Genomic DNA, 16,749 nt, shown 5'->3' on the forward strand with positions numbered 1-16,749 from the left:
ATTACTGACATTTCAAAACTAAAGTCTTCCTTTTTTAATGTTTATTTATTTGAGAGAGACAGAGAGAGAGAGAGAGAGAGAGAGAAAGAAAGAATCCCAAGTAGGCTCACACTGTCAGAGCACAGCCTGATGCAGGGCTCAATCCCATGAACCATGAGATCATGGCCTGAGCCAATATCAAGAGTGGGTTGCTTAACTGACTGAACCATCCAGGTGCCCCTAAAATCTTCCTTTTTAATGCACATTTTTTGTTTGTTTTTCGCACCTGACTCTTACTTATACCATAAAATGAATTTTTCTGTAAATTGTATCCTAAGATTCATCCAAAACAAAACAAAATAAAACAAAGCCAAACTAATAGAATTAATGTTTCTGGAATTGGTAGCACTGTGACTAATAATACATATATTTTTATGCACACACATTAGATATAGATGGAGCCCTAATACAATAGTCATAGTTCTTTATTATAAAAGTGAATAAAAGTAAAAGTAAATAAATTTTGGTGACCCAAAGATAGAAATATAAGCAGCAAAGCTTGTCATAAATATTACATACTATCTGAGAATTCTGTTTGAAAGTAACCCCTTAAATCAAATGAAATGTCTCATTTTATACATGAATCTATTGTGTATAATCATCATGCCATACTGGACTGTTTCACTTGAAGCCATTAATACCTTTAAAATCAGTCAATGCTGCCAATTGACCATAAAATACTATTGTCCCAAACACAAAGAGATACTGAATCAAAGTTGAGTCTTATGTTTTACACATCTAACAATTAATTATAGGTGTGCAAACCATAGTTAATCCAGATAAAGCTATCAAATACTACATTTTTTCATTTAATCATTGCTTCAGTCCTATGAAATTGAAACATAATTCTCATTTGACAGTTGAGAAAACTAAAAGAGATAAGGTAACCATATAGCTAGTCAGAAGCAGATCCAATCAAGATATGGGATCCAACCAGGCTATATGAGTGCCTAACCTCTCTTCTTTAATTCAATTCAGTTTAAGAATAGATGAGGCCAAATAAGTCATTTGATGTAGAGTTGTTCTAAGTAAACTGCTTCTGGAGCCCAAGGGATACAGCAGGTGCTGTATAGTTAAAGAGTCATGCAACTCTGGGAAACTTCCTCTAAGCCTTCTCTTCATGCTTAAGTATTAAATGAGATACTACATATAAATTACTCAGTTTTTACAGCGCATCTAACTGATAAACAAATGTTTACTGCTGCTATTGTTGGACCTCCTCTTGGGTGAAAGGATTATTATTCTGGAATTCCAGAATAATTAAAATTTGCTTCATTTTAAAAAGCTCCAGTGTATCTTGCCCCGTTTGATTTCTACCTGTTCTGATGATGAACAACACAAAAATATCCATTTCCCCTAGACTTTTGTATTTATTTTGAGTGCTCTTAATACATGATTATATGCCATATATGTCATTTCACATGCTGCACAATCTGCTACTATCATCCATTTGCTCTATTTGTTACAGTCCGGCACATCCTTGTGGGTCTGATTTTTCTTGAGGCTTTCTTAACTTCCCCCAGTTATTATGAAGTATTTATCTCTTTCATTAAATTCTGAGCTTGCATCACCCTAAAGACAGAAACTACAAACTGTTGCTCCCTTACAGTACTTACTATATGTCAAAAAGCAGGTATGTTAAAAAAAAAGTTGAATTGCATATAAATTGCATATAATTTGTATATAAAAATAGTATTAAGATGTTGTACATATCTCATTTTCACAAATGAATAATCCTTTCCCTGTAAGCAAGAACCATATTCTGTAACTTCTTTGTGTCTGATAGTAGCTGGCATCATGAGAAGAAGTAAATTTCAACTGGATGATTTAATGATTTGTTTTTTATTATGTCCATGAGAACTTAATAGACACTTATGGCTGGCCAGTAATTATACATTCTTTCCCAAGTTTCTCCTGCTCCCCCAGATATTAATTTCATGCTTTCTCCTATCCAATTTTCAGCAGCTACTGCCTCCACTCTTCTCACACTCAGTATCTGTCCTTGATCCTTATTTCAACTGAGAAAACAGAGGCATTCCACATTTCCATTATATATCCTCCATCTACGTACAATTGCACCCTCAATTCTGCCTTCTTTCCTGTTGCTATGGATAAGCTATCTGCGCTGCCAAACAATCCACTTCACCATGAATTAGATCCTACTTCTTTTGCCTATCCAAGAACATTGTTCCAGAATTCTCCTCTCTCGTGTTAACATCTTTCCCTCTCTACTGAATTATTCCCATCAGCACATAAACATGCTGCACTTCTTCCCTTTTCAAAAATCCTACTTAGTCCCATTTCTCCAAACACCTAAGACCTACTTTTCTACCCCCCTAAATAGCAAAATTCTTTGAAAGATTTTTATAGATCAACCATCACAATCTCCTCTCTTTCCATTCTCACTTGAACCCACTCCATGAAGTTTTGTCTCCAACCCTCTTCTGTAGCTCCATAATGTGATACCATATTTGATCTCTCTTCCTTGAAGCACTTTATTCGCCTGGGTTCCTGGGTTCCAACCTCACTTCCTAACTCATTTTCAGTTCTTTTCCACCTCTTTTTCTGATTCCTTCATCTCCCAAACTCTGGACATTGGGGTGGATCAAGGCACCATTCTGGGTTGTTCTTTCTTCTCTATCCAGACTCACACCATAGCTTATCCCATCCAATGCCCTAATAACTAACAAATTTATATATCCAGTCCAAACTCCCCTGAATTCTAGACTCTTCTATCAAAACTGCTCATATATGTTCTCTTGATGGCTAAATGGCATCTCATACTAAACATGTTAGAGACAAACTCCCTCCACTCCCAAACCTGATTTTCCTAGTCTTTTCTATATCAGTTGATGGAAATCCAATATTATTAGTTGCCAAATCTGGACATCTTGGAGAGTTATCTTAGATGTGTTGTTTTCCCCTGTTCACTACATCCAATTCATTAGCAAGCAGCACATTCAAAACGTATCAATGTGCCAGCAGCACATTCAAAACGTATCAATTTCTTACCAGCTACACTGCTACCACTCTTTTCCATGCTACCATTATTTCACACTTGGATTATTCCAATGGCTACTGAATAGATCTTTTTGTTTCCATCACATCCCATAAAGTCTATCCTTGACACGCACCAGACCAATCTTGCTAGAACATAAGTTAAATTGTGTCACTCCTCTGTTCAAAGCCCTCCAATGACTTACCCCCTCGATGCCCATAAAAGCCACAGATCATTCAACAGGCCTATAAGGCCTACATGATCTTTGCCATACTCCCCCACTTCTGTCCTCTGATGTGATCATGTACCTCCCACCCTGATCCACTTCAATCCTGATCTTATGCTTCTCCTTCCCCAGAGCTTCACCTGTCATCTTCTCTATCTGAAGCACCTATATAACCCACTTGCCAGCTGGGCCAACAACTTCACATTTAAAAAATCTTTATTCAAACAACATGTTATAAGTGAGGCCTTCTTTGATGACCCTCTTTATTCTGCAGCCTATCCCAGGGCACCCCTCCTATATCCTACAGCTTACTTCCCCACAGTGCTTAACACCTGCTAACACATTGCATCATTGACTTAGCATGTTTATTGACACTCTCTCCCTCTACATTATAAGCTTCAAAAGGGCAGAGTTTGTGCCTGTTTTGTTAAGTTATGCCTGCCTCATACAAAGTAGATACCAAATAAATGTTTATTGAAGGTTTATTTACCTAAGTTTTAGTCAAATGAGTATTTCTACAAATTTGAAACATATTTGACAGTGAGCTTGATTTTGCAATAATGTTTAGAATGGAAAATAACAGGAAAATGGTGTAATAATCTCTTACTAATTAAATATGGAGAGCAAATAGGACTAGTTTGGGGATAAGTTCATCTTGGTTTTTTGACTCAGTTCTGCTAGTAAAAGTTCTGTGGCTTCTGAACTTCCATTTCCTTTTGAAATATAAAAATAATAAAACTGAATTTTTCAGGGTAGTTGTGAGAATAAAATCAGATGATGAATTCATTCATATTTTCATTCAAGTGCAACAGGCATTGTTCAAGGTATTGATGTGAAAGCATTTTGTAAATGTAGGAAGCCCAATGTAAATATAAAGAGATATTATTTTCAACGGAAAAAAAGTTTTCAGTTGAGTAATTTTGAATAGCAATGCATATTAAAAAATGATCACAAATGTATACATATAGTCACTCCAAACTGTAAAAGTTGGAATCAAAACCTTTTATTAGTGAAATCTTACTAACCTTTTGAAAATATTCTGGAAAACTAAAAACCTAAAACTACAAAAACAAGTGATTTGGAGATGTTTTACTCATCAAAATAAAGTTCCAATAAATTAGCAGCTTTCCTTTTTAATGAGCTAAGCTTCAAACTAAACTTAAAATCCAGCATGTGTAACTAATGCAAAACGCAACAAGAAAATAAACTCATGGAGCTCTTCACCTGAAAAATTTGAATTTTCCATAGATTTTTTTTAAAGCATCGTATTTATGCCCTAAATCATATAACTATGAGATGATTTCCCTGGATGTAAATCTGGCCTATTATTTTCAGACCCCAAACTCAATCAAGAAGACTTGTAAATGTCACAAAATGAGACCTCTTGAATCCCTTCCCCCACTCTTATATTATTTGGGTCAAATAGGATGGATGTCAGAAGGACACAACCTTTTGAGTTTGTCTAAACATCAACTCAAGTGAACACATTTTGCTTTACTAGTTTCCATTATTGTTATGACTAGAAATAACTAATGACATGTGAAACAATTAAGTGATTATATTAAAATTGATCTTGCCGATCCTTTTTAAATTATAATGGCATTTTAAACACTAGTGATATGTCTGTCTACAACACTCATTATTTTATTATTTACATAAAAAACAGAACATGTTAAGGTCTTTGACAAAAATATTAAGTTCCAAAATTGAATGCAAAAAAAACCCATGAAATTCACACTTGAATTAAAATAAAAATTTTCAGCAATTTTTATATTTATACAGCATGAAGACATTGGTTCCTTTTTTTTTTTTTTACAAATTATAATACTTGAGATCACTCACAAATCTTTAAAAAATCATTTATGAATGTTGCTACTCATTTTATTAAACAAAAAAAGGAAAAGTGAGTATCCTCAAAAATACTTTCAAAAATGGCAAATTTGGGGTAAGGGGCATTAAGGAATATACTTGTTGGGATAAGCCCTGCGTGTTATACATAGGGGATGAATCATTGGAATCTACTCCTGAAATCATTATTGCACTATATGCTAACTAACTTGGATGTAAGTTAAAAATAAATAAATTTGAAAAAAAGGGAAAAATGGCAAATTAGCTAACTAAATTTTCATTAAAGAAGCCACTTACAAACAAATGTAGAGAGATTTTAAGTACCTTATAATGTAGCTAGAAAAACGATGAAAAAATCTGTAAAGAAAGGATTGATTTTATTTTTTAGGCTCCTGTTTATACTCTAAATACTAAGAAGGTTTAAAATAGGGCAGCAATAGTTTGCCACCTTCCTTAGATTTAGGGTATTTGATAGTAACTACTATAGTGCTACATTACCCTGTAGGTACTCAGTAAAAGGTAATTCAATTGAGTTGAATTTTGTAGCTTCTTGGAAAATAGCTGTTTGGTTGTAGACTATGAAGTGCTATTTTCTGAACAGGACAGATTTCTGGCTCCTTCCTCCATTTCGGTAACTGTGCTTTGAAAAAGTAAATACATAAATACATACCAGTACTTCTGCCTAATATAGGCATTCTTCTTACCACCAGAAGGAATGACAAGCTACCCAGCCTGTACAATAAAGTTACTGGAATAAATTCAGAAGCCAGATTTACTGACACTCTTGAAAAGACAATAAAATTAGGCACTGATTTTTCTGGAAGTTCATTAACTCTAATGACTAGACCAAGAACAGAATTTGACTATCATTAGATTAGAGAACAAAAGTGTGTGTGTGTGTGTGTGTGTGTGTGTGTGTGTGTGTGTGAATAAATAAAGCAATCCAAAGACAACAGACCCATGTAAACCCATGTGATACTATTTTTTAAGATCTTCTTCTACAGGGTTTAAAATCAATTCTAGCAACAAAGAGTATCATAACTGACATTATGAGATCCAAAGTAATTGAAATAAGTGTACTTTTCCTTTAACTTTGAACTTTCTTTCACCATCCATTGGAGTCTGACCACATTCCTGGATATCCAGTAGGAAATGTTAATTCCTCTAGCATAGGCTAATAATTTTTCTATATACCAAGGGCTTAGTTCATGTTAAACAGAAGATGATAGGAAAATCTTAAAAAGGGATTAATCCCTCCCCCATCCCACTATCCATCTATACAAGTTCATGTCTCCCCAGACACTGTAGAAGCAACACAGTCAGTCTGTTCATAGATTTTTCTTGTTATGAATGAGAAAATCAGACATTGCTGTGTGAGAAAAATGAATGAATTCCTAGAGTTGCAGATTAAAGCAGGTATAAAAAGGCCTTTGCTCCCTTGTGGTAAGTGCCACCGTTGACAGGAAGCTTCTCATTCGGTGGCATTCGAAATGATTTGGTCTGTGGCAGAAAAAAACAGCTGCTACAACCCAATTGTATCCTTCAGTATCTGATGAGCACCCATATACAACTAATTTCCATTCACTTTACAACTTGCATAGTTCCAGAAGGTGAACATTAGCAAGAATGGGCTAGCAGACATTTCATAAATGTAAAGCTAGATGCTTCAATATATTGAAAGGTGCTTTGTCAGGTACCCACATATCGATGAACTCTATATGTATATAAATTCACATACATGTCTATCTACATGCATACATATACACATGTCAGATCTTATTCTAGAAATGGCTTAAGGTAGCTAAATGAGCAATGAATTCTTCTTCTTACTTTCGTAGTCTAATTCACCTTCAGACAAAGCCCAGACATATTTCTGCAGGAAAGTTCCTATGAATCCACAGAAGTAGAAAATATGATTATTCCTTTATCTGTTTTCTCTCTCAAGTAAGGAAAATAAGTGTTTCTGTCATCAAATCTTTACCTTAACAAGAAAGGTTTTTTGTTTTTGTTTTTATTATTAGCATAAATAAATACTAAGAAGGTTTAAAATAGGGCAGCAAAAGTTTGTCACCTTCCTTAGATTTAGGGTATTTGATAGTAACTACTATAGTGCTATATTACCCTGTAGGTACTCAGTAAAAGGTAATTCAATTGAGCTGAATTTTGCAGCTTCTTGGAAAATAGCTGTTTGGTTATAGACTATGAAGCCTAGACCAAGACCAAATCCTTTCCAGCAGCTGGCTCCTGGATTTCTTCACCAAACAATCCTAAATTCAAATTATTCCTTCCTAAGACCACAAACATTCTTTGCTTGGTCCAGATTCCTTCTCTTTTCTTTCATGTGCAGGGCAGTGAAACGTTATCCCTGCTGAACATCAAGCTAACCTGCTGATTGATACTACTGCCACTGACAAACATCTTGTAGAAGGAAGGTCCTGAGACACTGTGCCGGACACAGTTATCCCCACCAGTGCTGTGCTGTGCTTGCGCTCAGGATTCTGCGAACTGGATGATATCACATTGGCACCCTGAAGTCAACCACAGTGGGAGTATTTTTACCATGAAGATCAACAAACACACAACTCAGACTTTCATTTCTCTTTTCAGGTGGTTCACTAGAACATTGGTAACTGACAAATTTTACCCAAGTTATGACAGTACCATGTTATACTGCCATGTTCTTATATCAGATAACCTAGATCCCAAGACCCAAATTATTATGTGACATGAACCAAATTACTTAACTTTCCCAAACACTGGTCTCATCATAATGGGGCTAACATCGGCTCCTATGTCATAGGGGTCTTTTGAGGATTAAATGAGATGATTTTTATAAATATATGAAGGTACATAGTATTCAACAAATGCCAATTGATATTATTGTTGGTATTATTACTTTAATTTTTAACAAAATATACTTTTGCATTCCATCTACTGTTTGCAGTCAAATTCCTATAATTTTTATTCAGTAAGTATAAAAATAATACATCTTATGCAATCTAATGATAAGTAAATCTGACAGCATGGAATCAGTTAATGAACAACAGTAAAATGACACATTTTAAGAAGCAAAAGGCTATTCGTATGTGTATCTCACCTTGCTCTTCCATATCAGGAAAGAGTCTTGAATGCCGAATAGATATATATCAGTTCTCTAGTCCTTAACAGGAGTAAAAAAAAAATCTCACAGAATGCTGTCCTACATAGAAGAAAGTGTTTGCCATGCATTCATTCCTTTAAATGTTAAGCATTTATTACATTTGGCAACAGGCTCACAATCTCAGGGAAATAAAAGCATAACAGCTAAAATTAATTGAGCACTGACAGTGTCCCAGGTACAATTTTAAGTATTTTGCAATGTATGTGAGGTATGTGCAATTATCATTCTCATTTTGCAAATAAGAAAACCAAGGTACAGAGAAGTAAAGTAACTTACTAAAATCTATAGAACTAATAAACAGTGGAGTCGGCAGTTAAACCTAGATATTCTGCTTTGCTAGCAAGAATCATACCATCAGTTGTACACCCACCAAAAAGAATCCCAACCCATTTCTCAAACCATTAGCCTGTTTCTGTGTCCAGAATCTGGCACCAGCCTTATCCACATCCTTTGTGAGAAAGAAAATAAATACAGAGTAATTTCTTCCCAAATATACCAGGGAAGAAGGAATGCAATCTACACAATATGCAATATGCATGAGAGCACCTTTCCAACAATTTCTACTAAAATTCTGAAGAGCTATGTGTAGAAGAAAAGGTCATGATTATATGCTGATAAACTCATCCACATTCATCCTTTCAACAATTGTTTGTGATGTATGGGGGGCGCAACAAATTATGTGCCAGGCATAGAGTCATGTACTTGGTGACGGGATACCAGCGTTGGACCAGACGAATTCAATTCCTGCCCTCATAGAGCTTATGAGTTGAGCATTTAAGTAACTACACAAGTAAATAACCAAATATTATTTAGATGAGTCAGAGCCTTGTTACTTAAAGCATCGTCTCAGGATAATTAAAATCAACAAGCGTGCTTTGTGTATGAGTCACAAAAATTAATGAAAGATATTGATTTTGTAAAGAAGGCCATGCAATATAATGGGATTAGAAGCACAGAAAACCAATAAAGCTTGTGGTAATTGGACAGAGATAGATTTTAGCAAGAAGATGGAAACACCAAAGTTCAAGAAGACATTTAGAAGTTATTTGAGGAGCCATCTAGGAAGAGGTATCATTGACATTTGATTGCATCTGACCACAAATGGGCAATTTACTTCTGGGTTACCAATAAAAAATTCCTAGAAATCTAACAATCTAAATGTCTATTTAGCCAAAGTCCTGGAGATACTCAACATGTTCTCTTAAATCTATTCCCCGACTTCACTCTACAGTGAAGCAAGCACCTGTGTTAAGTCAAACTTGCCTGAACCAAGCAAAGGCAGGCTAAAACCAAATTCATTTGGGAGCATATAAGCCTTCTTGCAAGGTTTCCAAACTTTAAATAGGCATCATAAAACATAATGGAACAGGGATTATCCATCTCTTCCACTAACTATGTGGGAGGTACATTCAAATTTTGGACCCAGTTCCAGTACATTCCAGCTGTATCATTGACTACAGGCTGAAATTAAATAGATCCTAAAGTTCTTGGACTCTAGGATTTTTTAGCACATTGCCAAGTACAAAAAAAATGCTAAATAGATAAACGAACAAGCAAATGAATGAATGTATGTGTGACTCACATATTTCTGAGATGAGGCAAAGTTCTGAATGCCTTTTCCAAGATCCATTTCAAGGGTCAACTCTAAAATGGGCATACCTGTTGTTCTCTCTCCCTACGCTTTCTCGGCTACATCTATGCTTTCTTACTCTTTCCTTTCCCTGACCATAGGCTGAAATGTGTTTAGATTGTAAGGATTATCTTCATTTTGACCTAAACTACTAGAAACTCCTGAAACTAAATGAATTACCAGGAAGTTAGTTACCCAGTTTAAATTATTTGGTTTATCTTTAGCACTCCCAGACTTTTCCCATTCATTCTCTGTTAGAGAAGGGAAGGGATATGGGATTTTATCACTTAGAGATGTGTGTGTGTGTGTTTAGTTTCTATTTGTGTTCCCTAATTATAATTTTATTGCCCTGAGGGTGGGGATCTTGTCTTTTTATAGCTTTTTATAATGCTAACTGCAGTATCTAGGACATTGTATAGTATATAGTAAATATTCAATAAATATTTACAGAAAAAAAGTGTCAATTTCTACCAAACCCATTCATAATGTCAACAAAGTGCCCCTAGGTATCTCTGATTTAAAAAAAAAAAAGGAAGAGATAAAGAAAAATATGTCAACATTAAATGGACAATAAAACAAAACATAGCTCTGGCTAGTATATAACTCTTCAAAATAGCTGTTGGGATTCTATATGCTATCCTGGAATCCTGTAGTGTGGGGCTAAGATTAGAAGTTTCCAAAACAGTGCTATCCATAAAACATTCTGCAATGATGGAAATGTTCAATACCTCCACTGTTCAGGAGGGTAGACACTAAGGACATGTGGATATTGATCACTTGACATGTGACTAGTTCAATTAAGGAACTGAATTCATTTTATTTTCATTCATTCAAATTAGGATTAAAATTGCCACATGTGACCAGTGACTACTATTTTGTATGAAATAGCTATAGGGTAAAAATTGGTACTAGTTCCCATGCTGACATTCGGGGATACCTTGATGCCAAAGAACACCCTACAGTCATCCCCACCAAATACTTGGGAATAAGACTAATGGAAAACCATATGCTAGCATGTTAACACAATTATTTTTATTCTGTTGTGACTGGAAGAAAAATACTATCTTCTGAAAAATAATTCTTATTGAACTCAAGCCTTTAATTAACAATAACCTTCAAGCTAAATCATTCAAACCTCTTTAATTTCTTAAGGCCAGTAGAATCTTACCTGGTTGTCATGTCAGTAATGCAGCTCAGAACATGCTTTCCCAAAATACGATGCCCTGACATGCTTTGTATTTTAAGCTGAAGGAATTGAAAAATGGCAGGTGCAGGAATGGCTCTGATCTCTCTCTACTCCCCTGAATCAGGTGGAAAGACCTTCCTGTGAGAAGTGTCTTCCCTAAACTTGAAGAAAAGAAGCATCCTTATCTCTCTGAAGGCAGAATGATGCCTAGAGGAATCTATAACAGGGCTTGCCAATTTTCCCCCCACTTTACTACCCATAGCTCATACCGTTTTGTCCTATCACATTCTTTCATGGCTTTTCACTCTTATCAAGCTTCATACAAAAACAAGCTTAACCATTTGGGGGGAGAGGGGGGTCTTCATTTCCTTATGAAGTTTCCCATGTCATGTAAAACTTATATTAAGTAAATGTGTATGCTTTTCTCCTATTAATCTGTCTTGTCAGTTTAATTTTCAGCCCAGTCAGGGACCATAAAAAGGTCAAGGAAAACTTCTCCTGTACTACACCAGTCTTACGGGAGGCACGGAGAAGGAAGGGTGCTGTTGCCCATGACAATGATATGGCAGAGATAGCCAGAGTTGTGGATGACCAAGTGTTACTTACACCAGTATCCTGCCAATTCCATTGTATGAATGGACAGAGAATGTTGAGAGGAAGTGAGAAAATACAAGTGATAAATGGGAACAGGGCAGGGGAAGGTATACAAAACAAAGGTGCGGGTGGGCGTAACACAACCAACGTGTATGCAGTGTTGACAACTCTATCAGAAATAAAATGTTTCAACTTCTCATCAACTTAGAGAAGTTAGTTCACATTAAGCCCTAAGACTGCCACGCTTGTTCTTTTAACATCGTTATGCAGTGCTGGAGAGAGGTCAATATTAATAGTAGGGATAGAATATTAATAGAGGTCAATATTAATAGTAGGGATTATGATCTTCACTGAGGTAAAAAGAACCTTAGGGCTTCCAGCGAGCCTGACCAGAAAGAGAAGGCAGACCCCACAGCCCGTGTGCAGCATGCTAAGAGGTGTGGGTGTTTGTGTGTGAAGTAATCACTTTAATTTCAAACCGCAGTGCTCCCTATTTCCTGCTCTTTAGCAGGAGGTCTCCAGCCTGTTCAGAGGTAACAATACTCTAAACACAAAGAGGTATTTCCGAGTCTCTCCTAAAAGTGGCAGAGCCAGAGCCCTCCCGCAGGGCTGGGCTCCCCTCGCCTACCATTATTCATGGGCAGGCAGCTCGGAACCACTTCCGCCATCTGCCTCCAGCTGTGTTGGCATAACAGAAAGTCAAATGTGCTGCAACAAGCTCCCACCCGGAATTTGTTGTAAAAGCCACCATTTCTATTTCATTTGGCTAGTAAACAATCTCACACTATTAGGATGGTTAATTATAAATAACAGTCTAGCCTCTTTTAATTGAAATCTACATTTATTTAGAGCCTTTTCATGAGACTAGAATTAAGAAACAAAAAGCATTAGGAATGAATAGAAATGGACCACACTGTTCAAGTAGAAAAACCTCAAAAGCTAAGCATTAAGTGCTTCTAAAAAGTAACGATACTTTCCACTTTAGCAGAAACGTTCCTCTCCTGTTCTCAAATCGCATTGTCAGTGTTATGTCTTCCCACATTCCTGAACTGAATCGGTATTATTTTGACATTAAAGTCTACCTGCAGAAATACATATAACTGAATGGCTCATAGGGGTGTTTTAAGGCAAATGAAAAAATTCATGAAAAAATCCATTCTTTCATTAGAAAATACTTCTTGATTGCCTATTATGTATAAGTAACTGAGCTAAAAGCTGTTGGGCAGTGATTTGGGAAATTTTGGTTGTAAGAGATAGTAACAAACATTTTATATTATGACACAGCATACACTTAATATATTTATATGACAATATTTCTGAAACAATATTTAACCTTAATATATGTCTGATACATCCTGATATTTTAATTCTGTCCTAATTAATAAATTATTGTTATAATTTATTTAATAAAAATGATAAACCCACTAAATTAATTAAAAAACCCACTCAGGGTATTGAAATCTGCAGTTTGAAAACAATATTAAGAGGGGGACCTGGGTGGCTCAGTCAGTTAAGCATCCGACTTCGGCTCAGGTCACGATCTCACAGTTCATGGGTTTGAGCCCCACATCGGGCTCTGTGCTGACAGCTTGGAGCCTGGATCCTGCTTCAGATTCTGTGTCTCCCTCTCTCTCTGCCCTCCCCCACTCATGCTCTGTCTCTCTCTGTCTCAGAAATAAATAAACATTAAAAAAAATTTTTTTGAAAACAATATTAAGAGCTAGCATGACAAATAATACTCGATTTCCTGCCCTTAAGGAGGTTATGGTCAAATAGCAAAAATAAAACAAAAAATAAAAAGAGATAAGAAGAAAAAGAAGAAGGAGGAGGAAAAGAGAAAGAGAAGCAGCCTGAGAGTTTAATTAAAGGAGACATTATAAAAAAGAGACTATTGCAGGCATCATGAACGTTGAAAAAAGAGAGATCACACATAGTCAAGAGGAAGGTTTAACAAAGAAGCTGATGTTTATGATGGAACTTGAAAACAGGTAGGATTTTGAGAAGCAGATAAAGAGAAGGGTAGAAATGATATTCCAGATGGAATTCACAGCATGAGCCAAGGCACACAGACGACTAGGGAAAGGAGGGGTGGATTTAGGAAACAGTGGGCCATCCATTTTGGCTGGAAAATAGTGCATAGTCTAAAGTAACAGAGAATTTTGGAAAGATAAAGGTCCCTTTGATGTCAGAGTGAATATTATTTTAAAGTTTAGTAGGCAATGAAGAAAACTTTAAAACTGTACGTCCATCCATCCATCCATCCATCCATCCACCATCCAACAATAATCTATTAAGCAGCAACAGGCAAGACCCCTTACAAGCTACTGGAGAAAACGAGTGAGAAACAACTCCTGCCCCTTTAATGTTTATATTCTTGCAAGAGCTAGAAAACTATTAAACAATTAGTAATAACACAAGAGGAACCATTTAAGAAAATTAATCTGGCAACCTCTTGGAGAAGAACTTTGAGCTATGTAAGAGATTGAAAGCAGGAAGCCAATTATGAAATGGAAAAGGCTAATTGTCTAATAAGTTCAAAGGTGAAATGTAACTATTGCTATAGGTTTGCATGTTTTAGGTCTGCTGGTCAGACTTTCTTTGTACTCCTTTTACTGAGAAAAGTGTACAAGTTTGGCAGCGAACCATATTCAAAGCCGGTTCAGCCTTTTTTGGCCACGATGTACTTACAGAACCATCCACCTACCCTCTACCACTCATTGATTTATGCAGTATAATACATTGATATATATCTCTTTTGTCTGAAAGGTTTCGTGTTAATACATTATTGTGTCATTTTGGCCAGTCATGAGTTAAGTCTCAGCTAGAGATACATACACTCCCTCTTGTCGGTTATTTTCCTTGTTTCAGCTTTTCTGTCATGGTGGGTTTTAATAACACAAAAGGCAGGGTAGGATATTGTTATTAAACATTTTTTTTTTTAGTTCACTTCATCATTATGTCCAGTCAACCCTTGCTTCTAAATGCTATAGACATTACCGTAACCCAAGTCTCTTTAGCACTAGGAAAAAGGTAAGCTTATTTTTTAGCTGCATGATTTATGTTTGGGTTGATTATTATCTACTTTTCTCTTTTTTCAAATCTATTGTATGATTTTTCTCTTTTACTTTAAAACAAATACTTTAATCCTTTTTACTTAGGGTAGTTGTAGTCCGTCATAAAAGGGGCCACTTGGTATCAGAACACCCTCACATATTTGCCTAATAATCCCTTTTAAGTAATCTGGCCCGTTGTTAATGGCTTTTTTTAAGCCAGTCATACACTTAGAATCAAAATTAGCATCTAAATGAGGATGTTTTAAAACGCATGCCTAGGGGTTGCTAGTTTCACCTTTTTTATAGTTTGCCATGTTAAATTATGTAAAATAGAAATGGTATTTTAGTATTTAATGAGCTAATGCAGAACCTATTGAGACTGCCTCCCATCCCCCCTTCTCTCTTGTACAGCCCACAAAATGCTTTTTAAGGTATGAGAAATGGCCATGAATTTTAAAGCTTGTGTCAGAATGCACAGAACCCTTTCCTTCTCAACAACTACCCTGTAACAAAAGCAAGGTATTACTAGGGAAAACGCTAGGTGTTGGAAATCTGGCTTTATAATCAGACATTTTTGTCTGATGTTGTTTTGCAAAATAAAATTAATTAATTCAGCATTTAATTTTTTCTAGAAAAAATTATTATGGTTTACATAATGTTACAGTCTCAATTCAATTAGCAAAAAATACTTCATTAGTTAAATCAAGAAATTATGGCACAAGCAGAAGAAAACTGAAATACCCATTCAAAAAATGTCCAAAGAACATGAACAAAATTATGGTCAAAGAAGTTACAAATATTATGAAGAAAAGTAGAATGAGTCAGAGCTGTGTAATTTTAGCCGGACATCATGAACATTTCCAGAAAATTAGACCTATTATCTGGTAGTTTGTTCCTTCAAGAGAAATAGGAGCTCCATTGTTTAAGTTATTTAGAAATAGAGGACCCCAAATGATAAAGACTGTGGTATAGAAGAGGAAAGAAAAAAATGATTAGATGAATTGGTAAATTGGTTCTATATGTAATTCTAAACATTCTCCTTTGTAGTGCAGAAAAATCAAGGCTGAAGAATTTCTATGTGAGATTTGATAAAGATTATATTTGCTTAAATATTAAAACAATCTTTGGTGGAATAGATCCTAGAAAAAAAATACATAGATCAAAACCACAAGAGATTTGCAAGTGATGAAGGCTTAAACCATGGAATTTCAAAGCCCTGGGATCTAAGGTGATTGTTTTCCTCTATTTTGTTTCTGTTTCCTGGGCGGTTTTTGTTCTTCATCATCCACTCTCAGGACACAATCTCTCCATTTCTATCTTAAAACCAACTCCTCATTCACTTTGAAAGATCGACTCCTCTTTTATTTAATGACTGTTTTTTGCTGTAAGAAAGCCAAAGTGACATCATCTTCATGGAAAATCATATTTTGCCTCCTTTTGGGAAGAGTTTTTATTTAAGATATTTTATAGCTTTTTCAGTACAAAATATGCCACTGTGTTTAAGTAGAAATTAAGATTTTCCCTTCTGCCTATATCACCAACCAGTCCTTAGAAGTGGCTACTAACAGGAGGTGCCTGAGTGGCTCAGTTGGTTAGGCGTCAGACTCTTGGTCATGATCTCACCACAGTTCATGGGACTGAGTCCCATGTTAGGCTCCATGCTGACAGCACAGAGCCTGCTTGGGATTCTCTCTCTCCCTGTCTTTCTCTCTACACCTCCCCTTTCTCTCTCTCTCTCTGTCTCTGTCTCTCTCTCTTTCAAAATAAATAAACTTTAAAAAATATGAAAAAGAAAAGAAGCGGCTATTAACAACATTTCTGTACATATTTGTTGTTCATGCAAACATTCCCATGTACCTGTGAGTGTGTATATACTCCTTTTTACACAGCATTTATTAATTCTGGCATTGCAGAATTTACTATTACTTATGGCATTGCAATTATCATCTTTGAATTTAAATATATTCTGGGTCAAATATAAAATATTTGCTGTGTTGCAGCTCTAAGTTTAATAT

This window comes from Lynx rufus, unplaced genomic scaffold, assembly GCF_022079265.1.
Source record: "Lynx rufus isolate CCGP_SWC_20201006 ecotype Redwood Valley unplaced genomic scaffold, mLynRuf1.p SCAF_12, whole genome shotgun sequence".
NCBI lineage: Eukaryota > Metazoa > Chordata > Mammalia > Carnivora > Felidae > Lynx > Lynx rufus.